Source organism: Uloborus diversus, chromosome 3 (genome assembly GCF_026930045.1).
Source record: "Uloborus diversus isolate 005 chromosome 3, Udiv.v.3.1, whole genome shotgun sequence".
Taxonomy (NCBI): Eukaryota; Metazoa; Arthropoda; class Arachnida; order Araneae; family Uloboridae; genus Uloborus; species Uloborus diversus.
In genome coordinates this window covers 25,525,718-25,549,318 of record NC_072733.1, presented here as the reverse complement: position 1 = coordinate 25,549,318, position 23,601 = coordinate 25,525,718, and the positions used below count along the sequence as shown (strand labels likewise).

General features: G+C 34.6%; 1 long non-coding RNA gene across 4 annotated transcripts in view; it reads right to left on the bottom strand.

Moving 5' to 3' along the window:
• The window catches only part of LOC129218587 (uncharacterized), a 45,243-nt gene that overhangs the window by 8,822 nt on the left and 12,820 nt on the right, over positions 1 to 23,601 (bottom strand). For 2 of the 4 annotated variants that reach the window (XR_008580341.1, XR_008580343.1), the window contains exons 3-6: positions 14,482 to 14,597; positions 7,852 to 7,989; positions 4,792 to 4,990; positions 775 to 842 (exon numbers count right to left, since the gene is read on the bottom strand). This is a non-coding gene — a long non-coding RNA (uncharacterized LOC129218587). Of the gene's footprint in view, positions 1 to 774; positions 843 to 4,791; positions 4,991 to 7,851; positions 7,990 to 10,732; positions 10,797 to 14,481; positions 14,598 to 23,601 lie in introns of all 4 variants that reach the window. The other 2 variants (XR_008580344.1, XR_008580342.1) reach the window with 2 other exon arrangements.

Below are 23,601 nucleotides of genomic sequence, written 5' to 3'. Positions count from 1 at the left end.
GAATAGAGTTTGTACACACTTCTTTGAAACAAAACCAAGGACTTATAAGGACTAAAAACTCAAAAAACAAGAACCTCTAAATAGAATTAACAAATTGATGCACACATTTTTAAAAAAATGTTTCATTTTCTCAAATTTAAACTATTAGATGATGATGTATATTATAGAACGTAAAAGATACATTAAACATATAACAACAAAAATTTCTAAAAATGTAACGAAATAAAATGATGGAAAGAAAATCCAAAACTGGAGATTGATTAAATATTTTTTTAATTCTGAACCTTTTTCTCCTAATTTTAGATCTAAGGAACTTCTTTCTTTTATTTTTTTTCAAAAAGTGTTTTTCTTAATTTATATGATTGAATAAACAAGTTAATGTACTTTGATTTTTCAACCTCATCTGCCAAATGATTTGCTTTTGTATTTCTTTCCATTATGTTCCTTTGGAGAAACATTTTATTCTTTTAAAAACAAAATTACGTCCTTCTTGAATGTTTTTCATTTCACTTGCTTAGTTTCATTCTTTTCATTTCATTTTTCCATTTCCAATGACTGTGCATATTTTCTCTAATGAATGCAGCAGCTGTTCTCATTTTTTGGCATTAATTGACTCAGACAGCTTAATAAATACATTAACTACACGCTGGGGAATGTAGGAAGCACAATTTTAAATTTTCTACTTCCATCAATTATTAAAATAAAAAATAAAGTTAGCTAATCTTTGCTTATTTAAGCTATAATCACTTCCATTTGTGAAAAATGCATACTTACAAGATGCAAAAGAATTGAATCTCAAACAGAGACAGCAATTTCTTGCGGCTTACATGTCATATGTTGGCCTGTTTCGAAAAAATAGATTTTGCATTATTTATATCAAAAAAAGAAAAGAAAACAGACTGATCCTTGGTATTATGCATTAAAATAACTTCCAACTGCACAAAATATTAAAATATTTACAAGAAGCGAAAGGATTGAAATCTTAAACACCAAAAGCAATTTCCTGTGACTTGCACATCAAATGTTGGCATATTTCTATAAAAAATTTTATTAATTATATTAAAAAAGAAAATTAAACTAATATTTGGTAATAATCATGAAAATAACTTCCAACTGGGAAAAATATTAAAATATTTTAAAGATGCAAAAGGATTAAACATGTTGGCATATCTGCTAAAAGAAAATTATTTCCTTAATTACATCAAAACAGAAAATAAAATAAGCTAATCTTTGGTAACATAAGTTAAAATAACTCCCAGCTGCCCAAAGTATTAAAATATTTACAAGATGCAAAGTATTAGAAGCAATATTTCGCGAACACATGTTCAATGCTGGATGATTTCCAAAAATAACTTCTTGATACACTATTATAAAGCAAATATTGAAGTAAATACAGAACTAATGACTTTTAAAGCAATTCAGGATTCGATTTGAAAAAAGACAAGATGACATTAATTTAAAAAGAATTTACATAGTTACAGCCAAGTACTGTAAACTTGTTTCAAAACAAAGTTTTTGTTTTTCAAAAAGTAAACATCCCCTTTTTAAATAAAGCTGGCATAAGTTGTTGAAACAGACCCTTTTTGACCCCAAAACAAACATCTGTCAACCATGACATCTACCCAAAAGAAGGTGGTGCATTCCGTGAAATATTTTTTTTTCAGCTACAGCACTGTATATATACATAAAGTATGACCAATAGACCATATAGTGAAAAAAGTAAGAACAAATATATCGGTAGCTCGGCTGGAGTACCAGATAACTTCAATTTCAAAAAAAAAAGACTCTCTTAAATATTAGGGAGCTACAAAATTATTCTACAGTACTGAGATGAACAGAAAAAAAAAATTGCAACATTTTTTTTAAATGGGGGGAAAAATAGTAATAATATTTACAGTAGAATACCTTTATACCGCTTACCAATAAAATGCAATTTTCTATAAAACGCACACCTCTTCAAAAGTAAACAGTAGGTTTTTCAGTTTAAAAACATGTTTATTTTGCCTTTTAAATATAATTCTTCGGCAAATTAAATTTTGAGAGTGCTTCCTATATTGATCCAGAGCTTTTAAATGATAATTAGTATTCACAATAAATAAGTACCAGATTGTACTTGTAAATGCAACTGCTATACAAACCATTAAGTCAGTGAAAATGAACAATAATGCACTTTCTTTTTCAGTTATGAAACATATTGTTTGTGAATGATACTATATGTTAAATTACATAATTTTTGCTTTTAATCCTCATTGCAGTAGAAACTTATTCTAATGTGCAAATATATTCATATATTCTGAATATTAGTTTCAAAATTTGTGGAATGATTTATATCATGCAAAAACTTGTGTAACGCATATCCTTTGGTCCCAAGGTGTGCATTATAATGGTCTTCTACTGTATTAAAAATCTCTGGATATTGAATGTTAAATAAGTGACTTGGGAGTCGCCAACCATGTAAAAAATATAGCCAAATCAATGTCGATGGTAGTTGATAGAGATGTTATAGAAGACAAAAGGATCGCCAGAAAATGATAAAAGGTATTTTTAGAAATAATTTTGGCAACAGAAAGCGTGAGAAGGATTTTAGCAGGTGTGTGGGAGAGAAAGTGGAAAGTCCAAGCATTTTGTTATTAGCCCAAACAAGTAACACAAACATTGCTAATTTACTAAAATATTGCCACCAAACTGTGTCAATTAACTAAAGGAAGTGTTTTTGGTACAGTGCTACGTACTTGAAGATAGGATTTATTTAAATCACTGTCAAATACGTAACATCCAATATGTTTACTTTGCAACAAACTTATCTAATGAGACAATGAAACTGTATCCTTTAAAAGAGTATTGATAAAAAAATTATCCAAAAACAAAACAAAGATTTGTTGTTTTTCAGTAACATCAAGATCAAGTTTATGAAAGCATTATCGAATTCAAGTTTACCAGCAAGCTCAACGAAAAAATGTGATGCTGTTTTCAGCTTCTTATAGCTCATTTAAGTTAATAGCAAAATAAAAGAAAGCTCATAAAATCAGTGAAGAAATGATAATGCTGACTGTCAAGGATGTTTTTAAAACTGATTTAGACCATCCAACTACGTCTATTGTGATCAATGTATCATTAAGTGGCAACAGATTGCTAAAATGAATAAATGTAGAGCTCTTAATGCAAGCTTTTAAATATCCAGCAATTTTTCTCTTCGAACTGATGAACCAAAATTATCTAACAAATGGCAATAGTCACTGCTCCTCTGCAAAGGGAGGAACCAGATATTGCCTATTGAATAATGCTTTACACAATATTTAGTTGTGAGAAACCTTGTTTGCATCATATTGCAATTTGTTATCTCTACTGAAAACGAAATTTGTACACAGTCCAGTCACATTAATGTAACCACCACGTACTTTAAACGTCAGAGTTAAATAATCAATCACAGAATTCAGGTGGCAGCACAGTGCAGTTGAGCGTATATAAAGGGTGTGGAGGGCTTTGGAAAACATTTCAATCGTTGTCGCAATGCAGAAATGAAGCGATTTATCCGACGTCCAAAAGGGCATGATCATTGGCTTTCGGGCCAAGGGTGGAAGCATTTCCGAAAAGGCTGAGTTTGTGAACTGTTCGCGTGCTGACGTGGTAAAAGTGTACCGTGCATGGCAAAATGGGACTGTCCAAAATCAGCGACGTGGCAAATGTGGTGCACCACGAGCCATAGATGACAGAAGCGAACGACGGTTGCGGAGATGCGTTCGGGCAGATAGACGGGCTACCGTTGAGCAACTGACCACAAAAATGAACCAAGGGGCTACCAAAAGTGTCTCCCAAACTACTATTCAGCGAACATTGCTGCGTCTGGGCCTCCGAAGCAGAAGCCTGGTTCGTGCACCTATGCTGACTGCTGTTCATCGACGACAAAGGCTAGAATTTGCACGTCAGTACAGCAGCTGGACGTCCACTGAGTGGCGACAGGTAGCGTTTTCAGATGAATCGTGTTTTATGCTCCATTGGACAGATGGACGTTGGCGTATAAGTTGGCAACCTCTGAAAGGAACCACCCTGCAACCATTGCCTGAACAGTCCAAGCTGGAGGCGGGAGCATTATGGTCTGGGGAATGTTTTCCTGGCATTCTCTGGGTTCACTGATCATTGTGGAAGGCACGATGGATCAATACAAGTACGCATCTGTCCTTGCGGACCATGTCCACCCCTACATGCGCATTGTTTTTCCTCAGGATGATGGCATCTTCCAGCAGGACAATGCGAGGTGCTATACAGCTGCCAGTGTACGTGTGTGGTTTGAAGAGCACCAGAATGAGTTTACCGTCCTCCCCTGGCCAGCAAACTCACCTGACTTAAACCCAATCGAGCATCTGTGGGACCATCTTGATCGAGTTGTTCGCGCCATGGATCCTCAACCGCGTAATCTAGTGCAGCTGGCCACGGCATTAGAGTCGGCATGGCTCAACATCCCAGAGAACACCTTCAGGGACCTAAGTGACTCTCTTCCTGCACGTCTCACAGCAGTCCGCTCTGCGAAAGGTGGTTATTCTGGCTTTTGACAGATGGTCACATTAATGTGACTGGACTGTGTATTAATGTTCTTAACGATAGATTACTAGGACAGTGGTGTGAAGACAATCATGGAGAATTGTTATTGCTTGGTGTTAGTACACCCCGAGGCTTTACAGAGATTCCTGCCTCAATAGGTCCTGAAATCTTCGACTTGGTGCTTGAGTTTATCGAAAGGAAACATGCAGCTAGGAGAGAAGGTAGCTCCTATCTAAGTGTGATATTGCTTACCAGGATTTCCAATCCTGAAGTCCTGATCCCAAATCCTTCATGATATTTAGCTGGATTAATCCTCCGGGATTGAGAACAAAAGTGCCCAAGACTCCTAATCCCAGAGATTTTTCATGCTCACATTTTGCAACTTTTGCCGCTTGAAAAACAAATATTTTCACAAGCATCATCTGAAGTTCGAATCACCTTCCTTGTATATCTGCAAGAAGAGCAAGAAAAAATTTGTCCCTCATATAATGAATGGTTGATTAATTATTTAAGAACACAATAAAAATAGTGTATATTTTTCTGAGACTGAATCGATATTCTCATTCGAGGTTTCAGTTTTCATATGTTCAGTAGTTGAGAAAATGTAATAAAATTATAAACATTTTTGAAAATCATCACTAAAATTTAAAACCCAGAAAATTGAGCCTTAGAAAACATTGAGAAATTGTATTACAGATCACAAAATCTACTGGAGTAGCCAGAATGCAATGCTGGAATGCTTTTGTGAGTTTAAGGAATGCACTCGACACCTTTAACTTAAAGTAAACAATATTGTTCTTCAAAGAATAAAGCAATGAAAATCTAACATTATTTATGCTCTCTATCCTGTAGAAAAAACATGCCGATGTTTTGTCACCGTAAAGCTAATATTTTATGTGTTGGTGGTGAATTTTAAGCTATGTTGAAAGAATTAGCCAAGCTTTTTGCAATTTTTTGCACAACTGTAAAAGAGGCGTCAGAAATTTGGGTGAAACACAGGATAACTTGCATGACAGAGAGTAGTAAGATAACCCGCTTAAGTTTTTGAATGTCTCTTTAAAGTGAGAGTAAAATTAGTGAAACATCCAAAATCTTCCACTGAGGCTGAGGCTTGGTGAAACCAAACAGCATTCAACCTTTGTTAGGGCCGTATCCAGAGGGGGGGGGCTTGACGGGCCCGGGCACCGTAAAACAAGCATAACAAAGTTTTTTTAATTCTTAATTTTGTAACTATTAAACAAGTGAAAATGTGAAGAAATACAGAAAAAGCAATTCTAGTTCTCATTAGCTGCAAAGCGTACTTGTAATTTAGACCCTTAATTAGGACTTCCTGCTCTTTTTCCCAATTCAATTCAGGGCCGTCCAGGGCCAAGGCAGGCCTCTTGTCAGTTTGGTAAACTTGCCCTACTCCAGGGGCGTGAACAGAAATTTTGGGGCCCGTCACAAATGACTTTCTTGGGCCTCCCTCCATATTGTTTACCTCTATTTTCAACCCTAGTTTTAAAAATATTGGGCCCCCTTCAAGCTCGGGCCAACAGGTGTCCCTTCTTCCCCCTACGTGCACCCCTGCCCTCCTCACCCTAAAACTCTTATAAAACTTAGACTGCACAGATTTCTAGCTGAGGACTCCCCAAGGACCGGGTCCCTAGTTTCCGATTAGGCTAGTATCTGGTTGCCAATTCAGCTCCTTGATACATTGATAAAAAATGCAAAAATCATGATTATCACGTTTTTGCAGCATATTTTTCAAGATCAATTTTTGTGACTGATATGTTCTATGTTTTTCCATTTATTTAATGCTGAATTCAGTGTTTTGGAAGTTCTTTTGTTATTGCTTGTTTTTATCTCACTTCTACTGTATACTGTTAATATCGTAAGCATGAGAAAAAAAAGTACTTACTCTACTCTATTTCATTTTCTGTTTTACTTGTGATTGAAAAAAAAATATGTTTGTTTAGAGAAATATTTCGTTGCATTTATTTTCAACTTAAAGTTATAATCATTTTGTAAGACAATTTCTGAAAGTGCAAATAAAATGCTTTAAGTAACTTCAATTGTTCTAGGCTTTGAAAATAATTTAAGTTTTTGAAATTCCTTGAAAAGTTTAATTTTGTCTCTTATGAAGGAAATAAAGTATGAATTTTCCAAATGGAATATTACTCTTTTGTTCTTATTTTCTGAATCTCTATGCCATTTCTATTACATTTTTTATACTGTAGGGCATTTTCTGAAAAGGGGGGGATGGTTGGTGAAGTGATCAAAAACAAACTACACTAAAAGCCGATATGTGTAAATGGCGATGTGCCTCTCTTTTCTCTTCTCTCGTTTTTCCACTCTGTTGATTAATGTCAATGATTCAAGCAAGCAATTTTTATTTTGATTGATGTTAATTTGCAAAATAATGCATAACTTTTAAAAGACTTTGGCTATTTTTCTTCATAATTTTGTAGTCTCAATTACCCCATATAAGGCCTTAAAATACAGCTTTTTATACCTATTTTTCAACAAATTCCCCCCCCCCTGACCGTCTGAAATTATGGGTGTTCTACATCCCACATAAAAAGACACTCTCCTGTTATCCTTACCACTACAAGGTGAATAAAAAAATAATAAGAATTAAAAAAACAGTCGAACAATGGAATCATTAAAAGTCAAGACCAAAAACATCTTCTAAGTTAATATTGTTATGCGTGTATGTATGCCTATATGTAAATGTGTGTGTGTGTTAGGGCAATGTGCAAATTCGGGCCCCTCCCGAAAAAAAATTCTGGATAAGGCCTTGACTCTTGCTGTAATGAATCAAATGCAAAATACTGTAATGAGTCAAATGCAATACAATGACCAACATTAATGAAACAAGAAAACTCAGTGCTAGTTAATTTGGATACAGAAATACACAAATGAAATAGGCATCGTTTTTGTCCAAAATTTGCAGTTCCTGAGCGAAAACCAAGCACGACCCCCCCCCCCCCCAAGAAAAGAAAAATAGATTTTAAAAGATGAAGTTGATGGGAATCTTTTGCTAAATGTCCACAATTATTTAATCTTGGTAAAACTAACTGCAGTAGATCCACAGCATGTTTTCACCAAGTGCATTATTTTTTGCGCAAAACTCTTTTTCTGATATCTTAGCTGATCATCTATCCCTGTAGATCTTAATCCTAATATTTAGCACAGTTTGGTTTGAAATCTTGCAACAAAGAAAGCAAGCTTAAAAGCAATTATAACATTTATTTCTGATACACATACAATGTTAAAAACAAACTAAAAATGGAAAAAGAAATTGACCACCGGAACATGACGGTCACCTACCTGACCAACAACAACATCAAGACTGGATCTGCACAAAATGGAGCAATTCACAAGACAGCATCCTCAACTAACAGAGATGAACATCAACACTAATAGCCAACAACACTAAGTAAGGTAGATGCGGGTAATACTGCTCACCTAAGGAAGATCGGAAATAAAATAAAAACTATGTATCTGAATCAACAAATTGTAACATTAATTCAACATAAAGATCAATTACTATAAGAAACTATGGAAAAATAACTACTTTTGCCGAAAAAAACATAAAATTAAAAATTTTTAAAAACCTTGTCATTACGTCTTATTACACTGTAGTAGGATAATAAGGCCTAAGATTTTTAACTCATGAATAATCAAAATAAGCTTCCAATATTGGTAATTAAGATCAATTATAATATATATGCATGAATCATGCTTTAAAGTCTTCAAAATGATAACAAATTTCTTTGTGTAACAGCCATCAGAGCACTCAAAATTATTTTTGTCATCAGCTGTCAAACCAAAGCATTCTTCATGATACTACTTGCTGCATTTTGAACATGGTCTCAGGTCATTTATCTTATAATTTGCAAATGTGTGACAGTAAAAACCAGGATTGCGGAGTTGGAGGGAAAATGATTAGCTACGGCTCTGACTCCAGAAAATTTAGAACCTTCGACTCCAATTCCGACTCTTTTACCTCAAAATCAGTTTGACTCTGATTCTGCAACCACTAGCAGAGTTGCGGACTTTAAGGAAAAATGACCGACTCCTACTCATGAAACTTTTAACCTTCAACTCTTGACTCCGACTTCTTCACTCCAAACTGAGTCTGACTCTGACGCCCTGGTACCAACTAGAATTGTTTTCTTCAGTATCATTTCTTTCTTTGAGGACCAACGTCTTTTTTTATTTTCTTCTCTTTCTTGTTTTTGTCAAACAGGTCTTCGGTGACTGGAGTTCCCCGATTATTAATGGCTTTTCTCCAAACAATTGGTGTTTTTTCAATGTTTTTTGGCTGGTGTAGCAGGGTTGCCACTCAATTCTGGAGGAAAATTCCCTGTGTTTTCCCTGTATGAATATGCAAATGTGAGAACACTGATATTTTTGCAAGAATATTTATTTCCGTATAGTTTCATTACAGGAAAAAAAAAAAACAGCAAATAGATAAAAATAAGGGGAAGTAAATAAGTTCATTAAAACAGAAATAGCAGTGACTAAAATTTATATTTGCCTCTTATTCAAAAAAAAAAAGACTTTTCTAAACCATTCATTATTTGGACCTTAAAAGAAAAAAATACAACAATTAAACAGAACAATAAATATGGATGACATATCTCATACTCTCTAAATTGCTCTCTGATTGCTCAAATGCGGGGACATAACATCTCACCCCCCACAGTGTCGCGGGTAATCAAAAGGGTACACACCCTTGGCTGGGTTTTAGATCTTCTTTCATTGATTCACAGAACTGTGTTCATTTACAATACTATGAATAATATCTTTCAGGTCAATTAAACATTTTACTTCTTACACAGTAATGTTTATAAGTTAATTAAGTGAGAAGAAACACTTTTAGTGAAGAATAAAAGTTTGAAAAATAGTTTACATGCATATTGGTGCTAGGACTTTTTAAAAAGTATTTTTTAGTTTGAGTCTTGTAAAAGTCCTCACGAGCAAATCCAATATTAATTTTACATGATAATGTTGCAAATGACAATGTAATTATCCTAAATAATCCTTTATAAATAATTATTTTTAGACTTTTTCAGTCATCTATCATCAAATTTTTGATTCACCAGGACATGAAGTAAACCGCCCGGGAAACCGGGATTTCATCTGAATTCGCAAACAAGTTAATTAATTCAGTAAACAGAATTTAGTACCAACTGGGAAGCCATGCATTAAGAAGAATGAAACTTTTTGATAACTGATTGAAAAACTTAAAACGGGAGAAAATCATAAGAAAACAGGAAATCGGACCTAAGAAATGGGAGTCTGCCGTTAAAAACAGTAAAGTTGGCAAGAATGTATTGAACGAAAAAAGTATCACATAAGCTGTGAGCTACAATATGATTAAAGTGAAAAACCAACATAAATAAAGCACTAATTCTGAAGAAAATACAGCATATAGCTATTTCAAGGCAACAATGGAACCTCTTCATCAGTGTAAAAAGCTTACCAACACAACCAAAAGTCATGAAAGAACTAACAACAACCACGTGGACACTAGTACTTATACCAAAGAGGGCCAACCAGTAGGAACTCAGGACACAAGACATCAAACAAACAATAAGCAAACAAGTCAACTTCAGGTTTCAGAGCAAGGGGGAGAAGAGACAACCAATCAGAGGCCAGGAGACAAAAAGAGTGAGCGACAACGAAGAAACCGAAAAAGCAAATATAAAAATTGCTTCCAAATATCATGAAAAAATGGAGTGGAAAAAATGAGAATTTTTCCAAATATCGTTAAGTTTTTCAGAAATCAAGGTAATAGACCGAAGAACATTTTAAAATAATCTATTTTCTTCAGAGTTTGCTTTATTTACATTTGTTTTTGGAACTGATGTGATATACCCCACCCTTGGCGACTTTTTTCCTGTTGGCGCCAAAAAAGCGTTGCCAGGAAAACGATGTATGACGACATATGTCATACATCGTTCTTAGCGGATGCTTTTTTAGCACCAACAGGAAAAAATCAGATAAAAAAACATGATCAAAGCACTTCAGAACACAGTATATATATAAAAAAAAATAAAACCACAACAAAAAACACCACGAATATACGCTTCAAAAATACCAGAAACTAGAAAGTTTTTGTACACAAAGAACAATTACTAGAAAGTATTTAAAATGCTTAAATTGACAAATTACTATAACAGTTCACCAATTCCATACGTACCAATAGAAATAAAAGCTATTTTCCATCATGAATCTCATCGAACAAAAACTTTTCTCATACTCAGCTAAAAAAGAGCAAAGCGATTCAAATTGCGATGTTCAAAGCGGAAAACACCCCCAAAATCAATAACTATTTCAGCCAAAAAAGTGCTTAGTTACTCAAATTTCGATGTATGAAAAGTAGAAATGTTTTAACAAAACATCCTAAACATAAACAGTACAAAAGTACCATATATTTATTTGCTATCCAGACATGCTTTCAAAATACCTATTATATTTTACATAAAATAACACCTTCATATTTTTATAAAATGCTGGAGTCAACTTATTTTCAGAAATTCAGTACCTAAAGGAAGCACGTTAATAGAATGTCTAAATAATTCGTGGCATCGATAAGAATTAACTTTTAGAACAAAATAACCGTACTATTTTTGAAAAATTAATTTACAAACAGTAAAAAATAAAGTTAAAAACTACAAGAACCCCTCAAGGATTTGTAAAAACAAAGAATTTCGGAAGTGAGAGGTTTTTTTTTTTAAATTCTAAAATGAAGAACTTACCTTTTTATGGTATAAATCCTCACACTCAGTCTAAAACAATACATCATATGATAATGGCACGTTACAGATACACACCACGTTGGAGTTAACTTTTAATTAACATTCAAGTTTGAAGAAACTGGCATTTTCTAATGTTTTTACTTCAAAACACAACTACTGAATTTAAACTAACACAAAATAAGCTTTCCTGTAAGGTATATTGCACGAAACAACACGTATCTCTCCTTCCTGAAACCAAGTAAACAAGTTTGAACAGATCTAACTAGCTTGCCTTCGAGTTACCAAACACAGGTTAATTTCGCCAGGGATGCCATGCTTAAAAAATTATCGCCTCATTGGCAAGAAAAATATTTCAATTTTGTACAAAAAATCGGATGTCGCCAAATGGGGGGGGGGGGGTATATCACATCTGTACCTTGTTTTTCACTTTATTTAAGAATGTATTGTATTACATGGTACAAGAATACAATTTTTAAATTTTAAAGTTCATACAAATTTATCTTTGATCATAAAAACTTCATTTTTGAAACCTGCAAAAATAGATCTTATATGCAAGGTTATTTTTCTGATGTGTGCCAAGTTTCATTTGGGGTAAATTATGGGATCAGACATTATCTAAACTTCAGTATTTTAAATTATTACAAATCATATTATCTAAGCTTGATTGACCTTAAATATTTTCAAAGTTTTTTCTTTTTTTTATTATTTTTTTTTAACTCACAAAAATGTTTGTCTATTTACACAGGTACTAACTACCTTATCAGAAAATATAAAGAGTTAAACTCTGTGTTGAAAAACATTGATGGAGTTAGAAGTTAAAGACCTTGATTTATTAAAAATAAAAAAATTCTTTAACTTTCCCCAATTAAACCAGCATAAAACATTGTTTTCTTGATGAGTAAAAGTATCACATATAAGTTTTTTTTTTTTTTTGCAGAGATCTACTTTACATGACTGTGGTTTATACATGAATGAATATCATGCATCAATAAAAGAATTACTATCATGTACAGAAAATCGGCAATTGAAAATTGGAACTTTTCAGCCACATTTTCCCCATTTTTTCAGTTTAGCATTACTTTTATGACAATGTATTAGAACCTGTAAAATATAAAATCTCAGATTTCATGCGTAACTATTAGGACAAACCTTTAAATCCATTTTCTATATTTTTGAGAAAAATTTCAAAATTCCCTGAATGATTCTGCCTTATTTTAATGATTCTTTTTAATTCCATGTTCCCCTGTTTTCAAGGTTCTCCCCTGTGGCATGACAAACCTGATTAAGCCTTTATATGTTTATATATATATTTTTTATTTAAGAAATTTTGGTACTGACATTGATTAGGCACAAACAGATTGCTTAGTTGATCTACATAATAATTATTTAAATATGCTACAAGTTTGGTTTGGGGAAATTTTAGGTGAAAATGTTTTTAGGTTTGTTATCTAATAACATCCCTAGTAAAATGTAGCGCTATTACCGTGTTTATTAGGTAGTGCAGTATTAATGATACTTTTTAAAATTTTCATCAGTTCCAAAACAAGGCAATACCATAAACACAATACAGTGATGTTACGAAAAAAAAGTCTCAAAAGTCTGAAGTTTCCTTTAATTTGAAATGTTTCGCTTCATATTAATTTTGATTAATTTTTTTAACTGCTAAGAATTAATTTGCATTAAAATTTCAAAATTGAAATCTTTTGGTTTTGTAAAATGTCCTTAACTACATATAGTGAAGTAATAAAAAGGTATTGGGAGGTCAGTGTCAACATTCACCAAGTGGCATAAAAATATTCTTACTACTGATGGATTTAGAGATACCTTTGAGATAACTAGATACAAAAAAAGAGAATAAAATCAACATTATTTTACCACACAGAACAAATAAACAGCCTTTTTGGAATATACAATTAACTGTTGTGTTGTTGGGGTACGTGCACAGCACACTCACATAAAAATGTGGGAATAAAACTACAGTAGCCCCCTGTTATATAGTGCCTTGATATATTGCTCATTCGGATTTATTGCTCCTGTCTCTCAAAATATTAAAACCTAAAAAAAAAAAACTTTGCTTTAAGTTTGAAACTATATGGTATTACTCAGAAAAGGTCTTTTTCTTCTTTATTTTGTCAATGAACAAAACAAAGATGCTCCTATTCTTCTGAATTCAATGGAAAAGCAGCAGCAACCCCTACCATCTGAATGCACATACATGCAGTATATTTTACTTAAAGATATAGTTTGGAAACTACTTGAAGTTTTCTTTTGAATTGATACTAAGACCTTTACAATGAGTGAGAGACAGCAGGCAGGTGTCATACTGGTCCAAGTGGAAGAGAACATACGCCCTCTCTGACTACCTGCTAGAACAGAAAAGATTTGTGCTTGGTTGCACAAATCAGGATTTGCATCAAAGAAAGGAAGAATGCTCTGGACGGGCGATAGAGTTTTCTCAAACAATCTGGTTACTTTTACTTTTCACATCCTTTCTACTGCAAATCAAAGAGATTAGAAAGTCTATTGGGACTAAGAGGATATTGGAATGCTCACTCTTATCACACTGTAGCTATTGAAGATCATCTTTAGTTGCCATTTCAAAATGACGATGAAAATTTATTTAAATTTAAATCTTGTGTAAGTTTCAATACGTGTGGTAGTAAATTTGTGAACTATTTCAAAACCATTTAAAAATCATGTCAAAAAAAAATGAATGCTAATTTACTTGTATGTGTTGGAGGGATAACTATTTTTAATGACCTTGGTTACATCGCGCTTTCGGATATATCAGGCTTTTTCTTTGTCCCCCCCGAAAAGCGCAATATAATGAGGGGTTTCTGTAATCAGAATAGATTTGTTTTACACACAAATGTGGGGACTGCCACGGCAAACTCTACAGTCAGGATGAATATCATTCACAACACAAGAGATAATGAAAAAATTACTAACATATAATTAAACAAGATACAAACAGAAAAATTAAATATGTTTACAAACATAAAACAAAAAATATCGTTCTTCAACTTCAGCCATAGTTTGTCTAATACGAAAAATTTAATTTATAAGAATTTTTGGGATCATCTGAGTTTTCAATAATTCAAAGTGGTGTGAGCCCTAATTACCTAAAATTTTCGAGACTCAACGGTATCTGCCATTAAAATAAAAATATAGAGAAAAGAAAAGAACCTACTTTGTATCTATCATCAGATAGAACCAAGTCTCAAATCTATTGGACGGATAAGATCTTCATCAAAGAATTCCATCATTTAAAATCTCGACGGTCATTATAAGCTTTCCTATGATTTCCTAGGAAAATGTAACTTATCATTAAAAAAAATTTATAAAATAGCAGGGTTCGTTGATATATATCGGTTGATGTATATCATGACAGAAACGATATTTATTTTGAAAATATCATATTTTGTTATTTTCGATATTTATTTTTTTAAACTACGGTATTTTCAATACAAAAAGTACATTAATCACAGTATTATAGTTAATTAATTATTAAAAATAATTAAAAAGTTATGTACTATATTTTTAAGATGTATGAATACATCATTAATATAACAAATACAAATACAAATGTGACGACCAGCAACAGGCTCTGCGCCCAGCTAGGCCGGTCCTAGTCAATTAATTAGTCCCCAATGAAGATCAATGGCCCTCTTAAAGCTATCCACTCCCTTGCTCATTACCGCCTCTTCCGGTAAGCTATTCCAAGTGCCCACGACCCTGCTAAAGTAGTAGTTTTTAGTGATTTCCAAGTTAGCCTGAGATTTAAATAGCTTAAAACAATGACCACTTGTCCTGCTTTCCCCGCAAAAATTTAATCCATTTACATCATTCATTTTACAAATACAAATACAAAAATGACGACCAGCAACAGGCTCTGGGCCCAGCTAGACTGGTCCTAGTCAATTTACAATCCCCAGTGAAGATCAATGGCCCTCTTAAAACTATCCACTCCCTTGCTCATTACCACCCCTTCCGGTAAGCTGTTCCAAGGTTCCACTAACCTGCTAAAATAACAATTTTTCCTAATATCCATGTTAGCCTGAGATTGAAATAGCTTAAACAATGACCCCTTGTCCTGTTTTCAGTGCTAAACTTTAGCCCCGTAACATCTTTCGTTTTAATAAATTTAAACAACTGAATCATGTCCCCTCGGCCTCTTCTTTGCTCAAGACTGTACATTTTTAGCCTTCTAAGCCTGGAATCATAATCTAAGGTGGAAAGTCCACTTATTAGCCTTGTAGCCCGCCTTTGAACCCTTTCCAATACATTGTCTTTCTTAAGATAAGGAGACCAAAACTGAACAGCATACTCCAAATGGGGTCTTACCAAACTTCTATATAAGGGCAGAAGAACTTCTTTAGATTTATTTGAAATAGATCTATTGATAAACCCAAGCATCTTATTGGCTTTGTTGCTAGCAATGCTGCACTGTTGGCTAAACTTTAAATCCTGACTTATTAGGACCCCCAGATCAGTAACTTTGTCTGCCTGACTAATGACTGAACCTTGCAAATAATAACTTGCACACTTATTTCCATGCCCTAAATGTAGCACTTGACATTTCCCAACATTAACAGCCATACCCCATTTATCAGCCCACTCCGTAATATGATCTAGATCCTCTTGCAGCTGATTTGCTTGTTCTTCATTTTCTACAGTCCCCATAACTTTGACATCATCAGCAAAACAATTCATGTTCCCAGAAATATTATTGTGAATATCGTTCATAAAGACAATGAACAAAACAGGCCCTAACACTGATCCTTGAGGAACCCCGCTTAAGACCTCACTCCAATTAGAATAATTTCCCCTTACAACTACTCTTTGTTTCCTTCCGGTCAGCCAATTTTTTACCCAAATGAAAGTTTTCCCTCCTATTCCTATATCAGCTAATTTGCTAAGTAGAGCAACATGCGGTACCTTATCGAAAGCTTTTTGAAAATCAATGTAAACAACATCTACAGGCTTCTTATTGTCCAAAGCCATGGTAACTTTGTCATAGAAATGTAATAAATTAGTTGCACAAGATTTACCTTTCCTGAAACCGTACTGAAAACTAGTCAATAGATTATTAGTCTCTAGGAAATTTACTATCTTAATTTTCATCAATGTTTCAAAAATTTTGCAAACCACCGAAGTTAGACTCACAGGTCTATAATTTCCCGCACTCTCTCTTTAGACCCTTTCTTGAAGAGCAGTGTAATGTTAGCCAGCTTCCAGTCCTCTGGCACTGTCCCCGAATTATAAGAAGCATTGAAAATGTTTGCGATTACATCTGCTAATTCCTCTGCACATTCAACTAAAATTTTCGGATAAATATTATCTGGCCCCGGAGCCTTAGTCTCTAATTTTTTTCAAATGAAGTAAAACGTCATCCCTGGAAAATACAAAGTCCTCAAGCTGTACTATAGCTTGTGTCTTGTTGGTGGTCAACTGTTGAGATACAGTTATCGTTAAAAACACTCGAAAAAAAGTTTATTAAGAACATTAGCAATATCACTATTGTCCTGAATTAAAATTCCGTGCTCATCAACCAGTGGCCCAATATGACTATTTCGAACTTTCCCCGAATTAGCATATGCAAAAAAACCTCTTGGGACTCCTGTTTATGTTATCTGCCAGTCTTTGCTCCAACTCTCTTTTCTGAATCCGTACCAAATACTTAAATTTACGCCTTGCCTTACAATATTGGAGCCTATCTGCACTGTGACCCTATGAAAAGCAGCTTGCTTGTAATTTAGAGCGTCTTTAGTTTCCCTGGAGAACCACATTGGCCAAATTTTAGTGTTGACACCCTTTCTCCTAAAAGGAACATGATCCCTAACCGTATTCGCTAGATTTTCCTTAAACTCTGCCCACTGAAGATTCACATTGTCCAATTGTCCAATCCAGAAGAAAAAACTGCTTTCAAACTCTGCCGAAGTGCCACAAAGTCAGTATTTCTGAAATTGGGCACAAACCTAAAATTCTCTACTTTGTGCATATCAAATTTAATCCCAAACCTAATACTGTTGTGGTCACTATCTCCAATGTGTTCCCCTATACATAACCCCTGAACAGAGCCTTCTATGTCGCAGAAAACTAGATCTAAAATCGCGTCCTGTCGAGTACCCTGAGTTACAATTTGATCTAAGAAACAGTCACCAATTACTTTCAAAAATTCCTCTTCTCTGCTATTACTATGGTAAAAATTATTCCACTCAATTCCTGGAAAATTAAAATCTCCCATTATGATGACTGACCCCTTGCTAGAAATGTCACTAATAATACTAAACATCTGTTCGTCTTGACCCTGGCTTCAGTTGGGTGGCCTATAATGTTCCCTAAACGTAGTTTTTGCCCTTATTACTCCTCAACTCCAGCCAAATCATATCAATCTCATTAGGTTTATCATTAATTACCAATTCATTGCAAATTAAAGTGTCTCTGACATAAAATAAAACCCCACCACCTCTTTTACCTACTCTATCTTGTCTAAACAAGTTATACCCAGCAATAGATAATAAATCATCATCACTTTCGGTAGCCCATGTCTCGGTAATTCCAATAATATCCAACCTCTCGTCTATAATTATGCTTTTCAATTCTTCCATCTTGTTCCTAATACTACGAGCATTTGTATAAAAAACCTTAAGTAAGCCCATCTTACTTTTATTTAATGCTGCACGATTGTTTGAATCCCAAGTGTTAAAATCTTTTCTCTTATTAGCCACCCTATTTCCGTTTCTGCTAAAATCCCAAGAGTTAGTACCCTTTCAAATTCTGCTCCTTAAACCATGCCCCCCCATTCCAACTTAGTTTTTTGATTCTGAAGCCTCTAAAACCAAACCACTAACCATTTTGACCCCTGTACAGCTCAGATGTAGGCCATCCCGAGCAATCCAATCTCGTTTACATCTACTCCACACATCAATAAACCTGATACTACGCCTAAAGCAAATTTCCTTGAGTACCAGGTTCATACACCTAGCCTGTTGGTTTAACCAACTCCTATGTAATCCATACTTGGGAAGCAAACCAACCACTTGGACATTTGCCCAACAGTTGGTTGCTTTGTCCAACAGGGAATCCCATTCCTTTGTAAACTCATCATTGTTACTATGGCCTACATCGTTAGTTCCCGCCCACAAAGTAACTACATCCTCTTTATTAAATACCCCCTTCTTTTCAGCAACCCTATTTACATCTCTCACCCGAGCCCCTGGCAAACAACATCTAGCCACCTTACGTCTAACTCTGCCTATTGAGTTTCCCACCTCACGCACCATTGAATCTCCCAAAATTATACCCTTTGTTTCCCAGTCAGTCGCCTCAGCAATAACTTTCCCCTTATCTAACACACAGCTAATTCCCACATCCTTTTTACTAACTTCCTCCTTTAATTCTGGAATATTCCCACTATCTAACACACAGCTAATGCCAACCTCCTTTTTGCTAACTTCCCCCTTTCCCTCTGGAGTGTTTACCCCATCTACACGCCTACAGCCCAATGCTAACTCACCCTCCAAAGTAAGCATCCTAACTCTGATTTCTGAGAGTTCAACACAATGTGCAAATGAAATCCTTCTCATACTCATCCTTCCCCTTAAACAAGCAGAACATCTGACATAGGTCACAAGAAATCCACTTGTCCCCTTTACCACTTTTAACCTCCTTCATTATGCATATAACTCCCATTCTAGCTCAAAATAGTACACTTAAAAAGTCAATACAAAAATACAAAATTGGAGAAATAATGCTAATTATTAGAATTAGAAAGCATTGGAAGTAAAAGATACAAATATTACTAAATCCTAAGGCAAGCAGTAAATTAAAATAAACAAGTTACACCCTAAACAGAGCAGTCAGGCTTAACAAGAAATCAGCACAATTTAGGCTTAGCTACACAGAATAGAAAAAACACTTTAAGAAAGCAAGTAAATCAAAAATAAGACTTAAAAGCACAAGAATACTTAATTATATGATAAAATACAATAAAAATACTGAAACTAAAGTAGTAAAATAAACAATTACAGTAAAAAATCACTTATCTCTATGGTAAGGGAGGTGGGTAACACAGTTGGGAGAGTAAAGCGTAAGGTGGCTAGGTGTTGTTTACCAGGGGCTCGGGTAAAAGACGTTAATATGGTTGCTGAAAAGAAGGGAGTATTGAATAAGGAGGACATGGTTACTTTGTGGGTGGGAACAAATGATGTAGGCCACAGTAAAAATGAGGAGTTTTCTAGGGAATGGGAATCCCTGTTGGATAAAGCAACCAGCTTTTCGACGAATGTCCAAGTGGTTGGTTTGCTTCCCAGGTATGGAGTGCATAGGAGCTGGCTAAATCAACGTGCGAGGTGCATGAACTTGCTACTGAAGTCAATTTGCGAAAAGCGCAGTATCAGGTTCATTGATGTATGGAGTCACTGTAAACGGGATTGGATTGCTAGGGATGGCCTGCATCTGAGCTCTACAGGGGTCAAAATGGTTAGTGGATTTAATTTTAAGGGCTTCGGAGTCAAAAAACTAAGTTGGAATGGGGGGCATGGTTCAAGCACCAGGTATCGAGAGAATGAAATGTTTTTGGGTATTGCTAGAACTGGAAATAAAGTGACAAACAAGAGTAGTAATGTTGACAATTGTAATTTAGGAAATTTCAGGGTGTTAAATAAAAGCAACTTAGGCATGCTTAAAGTTTTCTATACCAATGCTCGCAGTATTAGGAACAAGATGGATGAATTGAAAAGCATAGTTATGGATGAGAAGTTGGATGTTATCGGAATTACAGAGACATGGGCTACCGAATCTGATGCAGAGTTATTACATATTGCTGGGTATAATTTATTCAGACAGGATAGAGTAGGTAAAAGAGGTGGTGGGGTTTTATTTTATGTTAGAGACAATTTTATTTGCAATGAATTGGTCATAAATGATAAGCCTACTGATATTGATATGGTTTGGCTGGAGTTGATGAGCAGTAAGGGCATAAAGCTACGCTTTGGAAACATTTATAGGCCACCTAATTCAAACCAGGGGCAAGATGAACAGATGTACCGTATTATTAGTGACATGTCTAGTAAGGGATCCGTTATCATAATGGGGGATTTCAATTTTCCGGGTATTGATTGGAATAATTTTTATCCTGGTAATGGCAAAGAAGAGGAATTTTTAAAAGTAATTGGTGACTGTTTCTTAGATCAAGTTGTAACTCAGGGAACTCGAGAGGAGGCCATTTTGGATCTAGTTTTTTGTGACATAGGTAGTTTTGTTCAGGGGTTGAGTGTAGGGGAGCATATTGGAGATAGTGATCATAACAGCATTAGGTTCCGGGTAAAATTTGAAGTGTGCAAAGATGATAATTTTAGGTTTGTGCCCAATTTCAGAAACACCGATTTTGTTGCACTTAGGCAGAGCTTGAAAGAGGTTTTTTCGTCAGGGTTGGAAAATAGCGACGTAGATCAGCAGTGGACGGAATTTAAGGATAAACTTGCTAAAACCGTTGGGGACTATGTTCCATTTAGGAGAAAAGGTGTTAGTACCAAAATTTGGCCCATGTGGTTCTCCAGGGAGACTAAAGAAGCTCTTAATTATAAGCAAGCCACTTTTCGTAAGTTTAAAGAAACTGGTCAGAGTGCGGAGAGGCTCCAGTATGGTGAGGCAAGGCGAAATTTTAAGTATTTGGTACGGATTCAGAAAAGGGAATTGGAGCAAAGGCTGGCAGATGACATTGATGGGAACCCTAAGAGGTTTTTTGCTTACGCTAATTCTGGGAAAGCTCGAAACAGTCAAATTGGGCCTTTGGTTGATGAGCATGGAAATTTAATCCAAAACGATAGGGATATTGCAAATGTTCTAAATAACTTTTTTTCCAGTGTGTTTAACGATAACTGTATCTCAACAGTTGACACTAACAAGACACAAGCTATTATACAGCTTGAGGATTTTGTATTTTCCAGGGAGGAGGTTTTATTTCATTTGAAAAAGATTAAAGCAACTAAAGCTCCGGGACCAGATAATATTTATCCAAAAATTTTAGTTGAATGTGCAGAGGAATTAGTGGATGTTATTTTGAATATTTTCAATGCTTCTTATAACTCGGGGACGGTGCCAGAGGACTGGAAGCTGGCTAACATAACGCCACTCTTCAAGAAGGGGTCTAAAGGTATTGCTGGGAATTATAGACCTGTAAGTTTGACTTCGGTGATTTGTAAGATTTTCGAAACTTTGATCAAAATTAAGATCATGATGTTCTTAGAGACTAATAGTCTGTTGACTAGTTTGCAGTATGGTTTCAGGAAAGGTAAATCCTGTACTACTAATTTATTGCATTTCTACGACAAGGTTACCTCAGCTTTAGATAACAAAAAATGTGTGGATGTTGTTTATATTGATTTTCAAAAAGCTTTTGACAAGGTACCGCATGTTGCTCTTCTCAGCAAGTTAGCTGACATTGGAATAGGAGGAAAAACTTTACTTTGGGTTAGAAATTGGCTTACTGGTAGGAAGCAAAGAGTAGTTGTGAGAGGAAATCATTCTAATTGGAGTGATGTTTTAAGTGGGGTTCCTCAGGGATCAGTTTTAGGGCCTCTTTTGTTTATTATATTTATGAATGACATCAATGAAAATATTTCTGGAAGCATGAATTGTTTTGCTGACGATGTAAAAGTTATGGGGATTATCGAAAATGAAGATCAAGTAAAACAGCTGCAAGAGGATTTAGATCATATTACTAAGTGGGCAGATAAATGGGGTATGGCAGTTAATGTAGGGAAATGTCAAGTGCTACACTTAGGTCATGGAAATAAGCGTATGAGATATCGTTTACAGGGTTCAGTCATAAATCAGGCAGAAAATGTTATGGATCTGGGTGTCTTTATAAATCAGGACTTCAAGTTTAGTCAACAGTGCAGTATTGCTAGTAACAAAGCCAACAAAATGCTTGGGTTCATCAATAGGTCTATTTCAAACAAATCTAAGAAAGTTCTTCTGCCTTTATATAGGAGTTTAGTAAGACCTCATTTGGAGTATGCTGTTCAGTTTTGGTCGCCTTATCTGAAGAAAGATATTTTTGTATTGGAAAGGGTTCAAAGAAGGGTAACTAAATTAGTAAGGGGACTCTCAGATTTAGATTATGATACCAGACTTAATAGGCTTAACATGTATAGCCTGGAGCAAAGGAGAGTCAGAGGGGACATGATTCAGTTATTTAAATTTATCAAAATGAAAGATGTAAATGGATTAAATTTTTGCGGGGAAAGCAGGACAAGGGGTCATTGTTTTAAGCTATTTAAATCTCAGGCTAACTTGGAAATCAGGAAAAATTACTACTTTAGCAGGGTCGTGGGCACTTGGAATAGCTTACCGGAAGAGGCGGTAATGAGCAAGGGAGTGGATAGCTTTAAGAGGGCCATTGATCTTCATTGGGGACTAATTAATTGACTAGGACCAGCCTAGCTGGGCCCAGTGCCTGTTGCTGGTCGTCACATTTGTATTTGTATTTGTATCTCAGGAGCAGCAAAAACACTCCCCAGCAACTGTAGCGCCCTCTAGCCGCGAAAGGTCAAAGAAATATAATATTTTTTTACTTTTATTTTATATTCATAAAATTAGTAGCAATATAACAATTTTAATTTATATTAAAAGTGCCTAATTAAATATTAAACATTGCTCAGAAAAAAAAAAAGAAAATGTCTAATGACTGGAACGACTAATGCATATTATTCATTTCTGAATTATATAACTGTAAAAGTAGCTAACAGAAAAAAAAATGAGTAAAACAGCTAATGCTAAATTAACTCCATTAAAATTGATAGAAATGTAAAATGAAATATTAGATATAAATAATAAAAGAAACCTTAATCTTGAGTCTTTATATTGTAATTGTAATATAAGAAAATAAAGAGTGATTTGAGGATGCATTTACTATTTTTTAAGACTAATTTGCAAATTGAAAATATCGGATACATATCAAAATATCCAATATATATCAAAATATCGTATATTTTCGATATTTTTGACAATATCATGATATTTTCGAACCCTGTAAAAAAGTTATACATATATATCAAATCTTATTTCACTTATTCATAAAATGGTAAAATTGAAAACAATGAGAATTTTTCCAAAAAGTTTTTGTGCACAGGTCATTCATACCAAATCAATCTAAAAACTGGAATTATCAACCTGGCCCTCTCTTCTGAAATTCTGTATAATGGTAGTATTTAGACATATAAGTAAAAATTTAAGTTTGTACATTTTGGACAACAAGCACTTTTTGGTTGGCGACAGTTAAAAAAAATGAAAAATTGTCAGA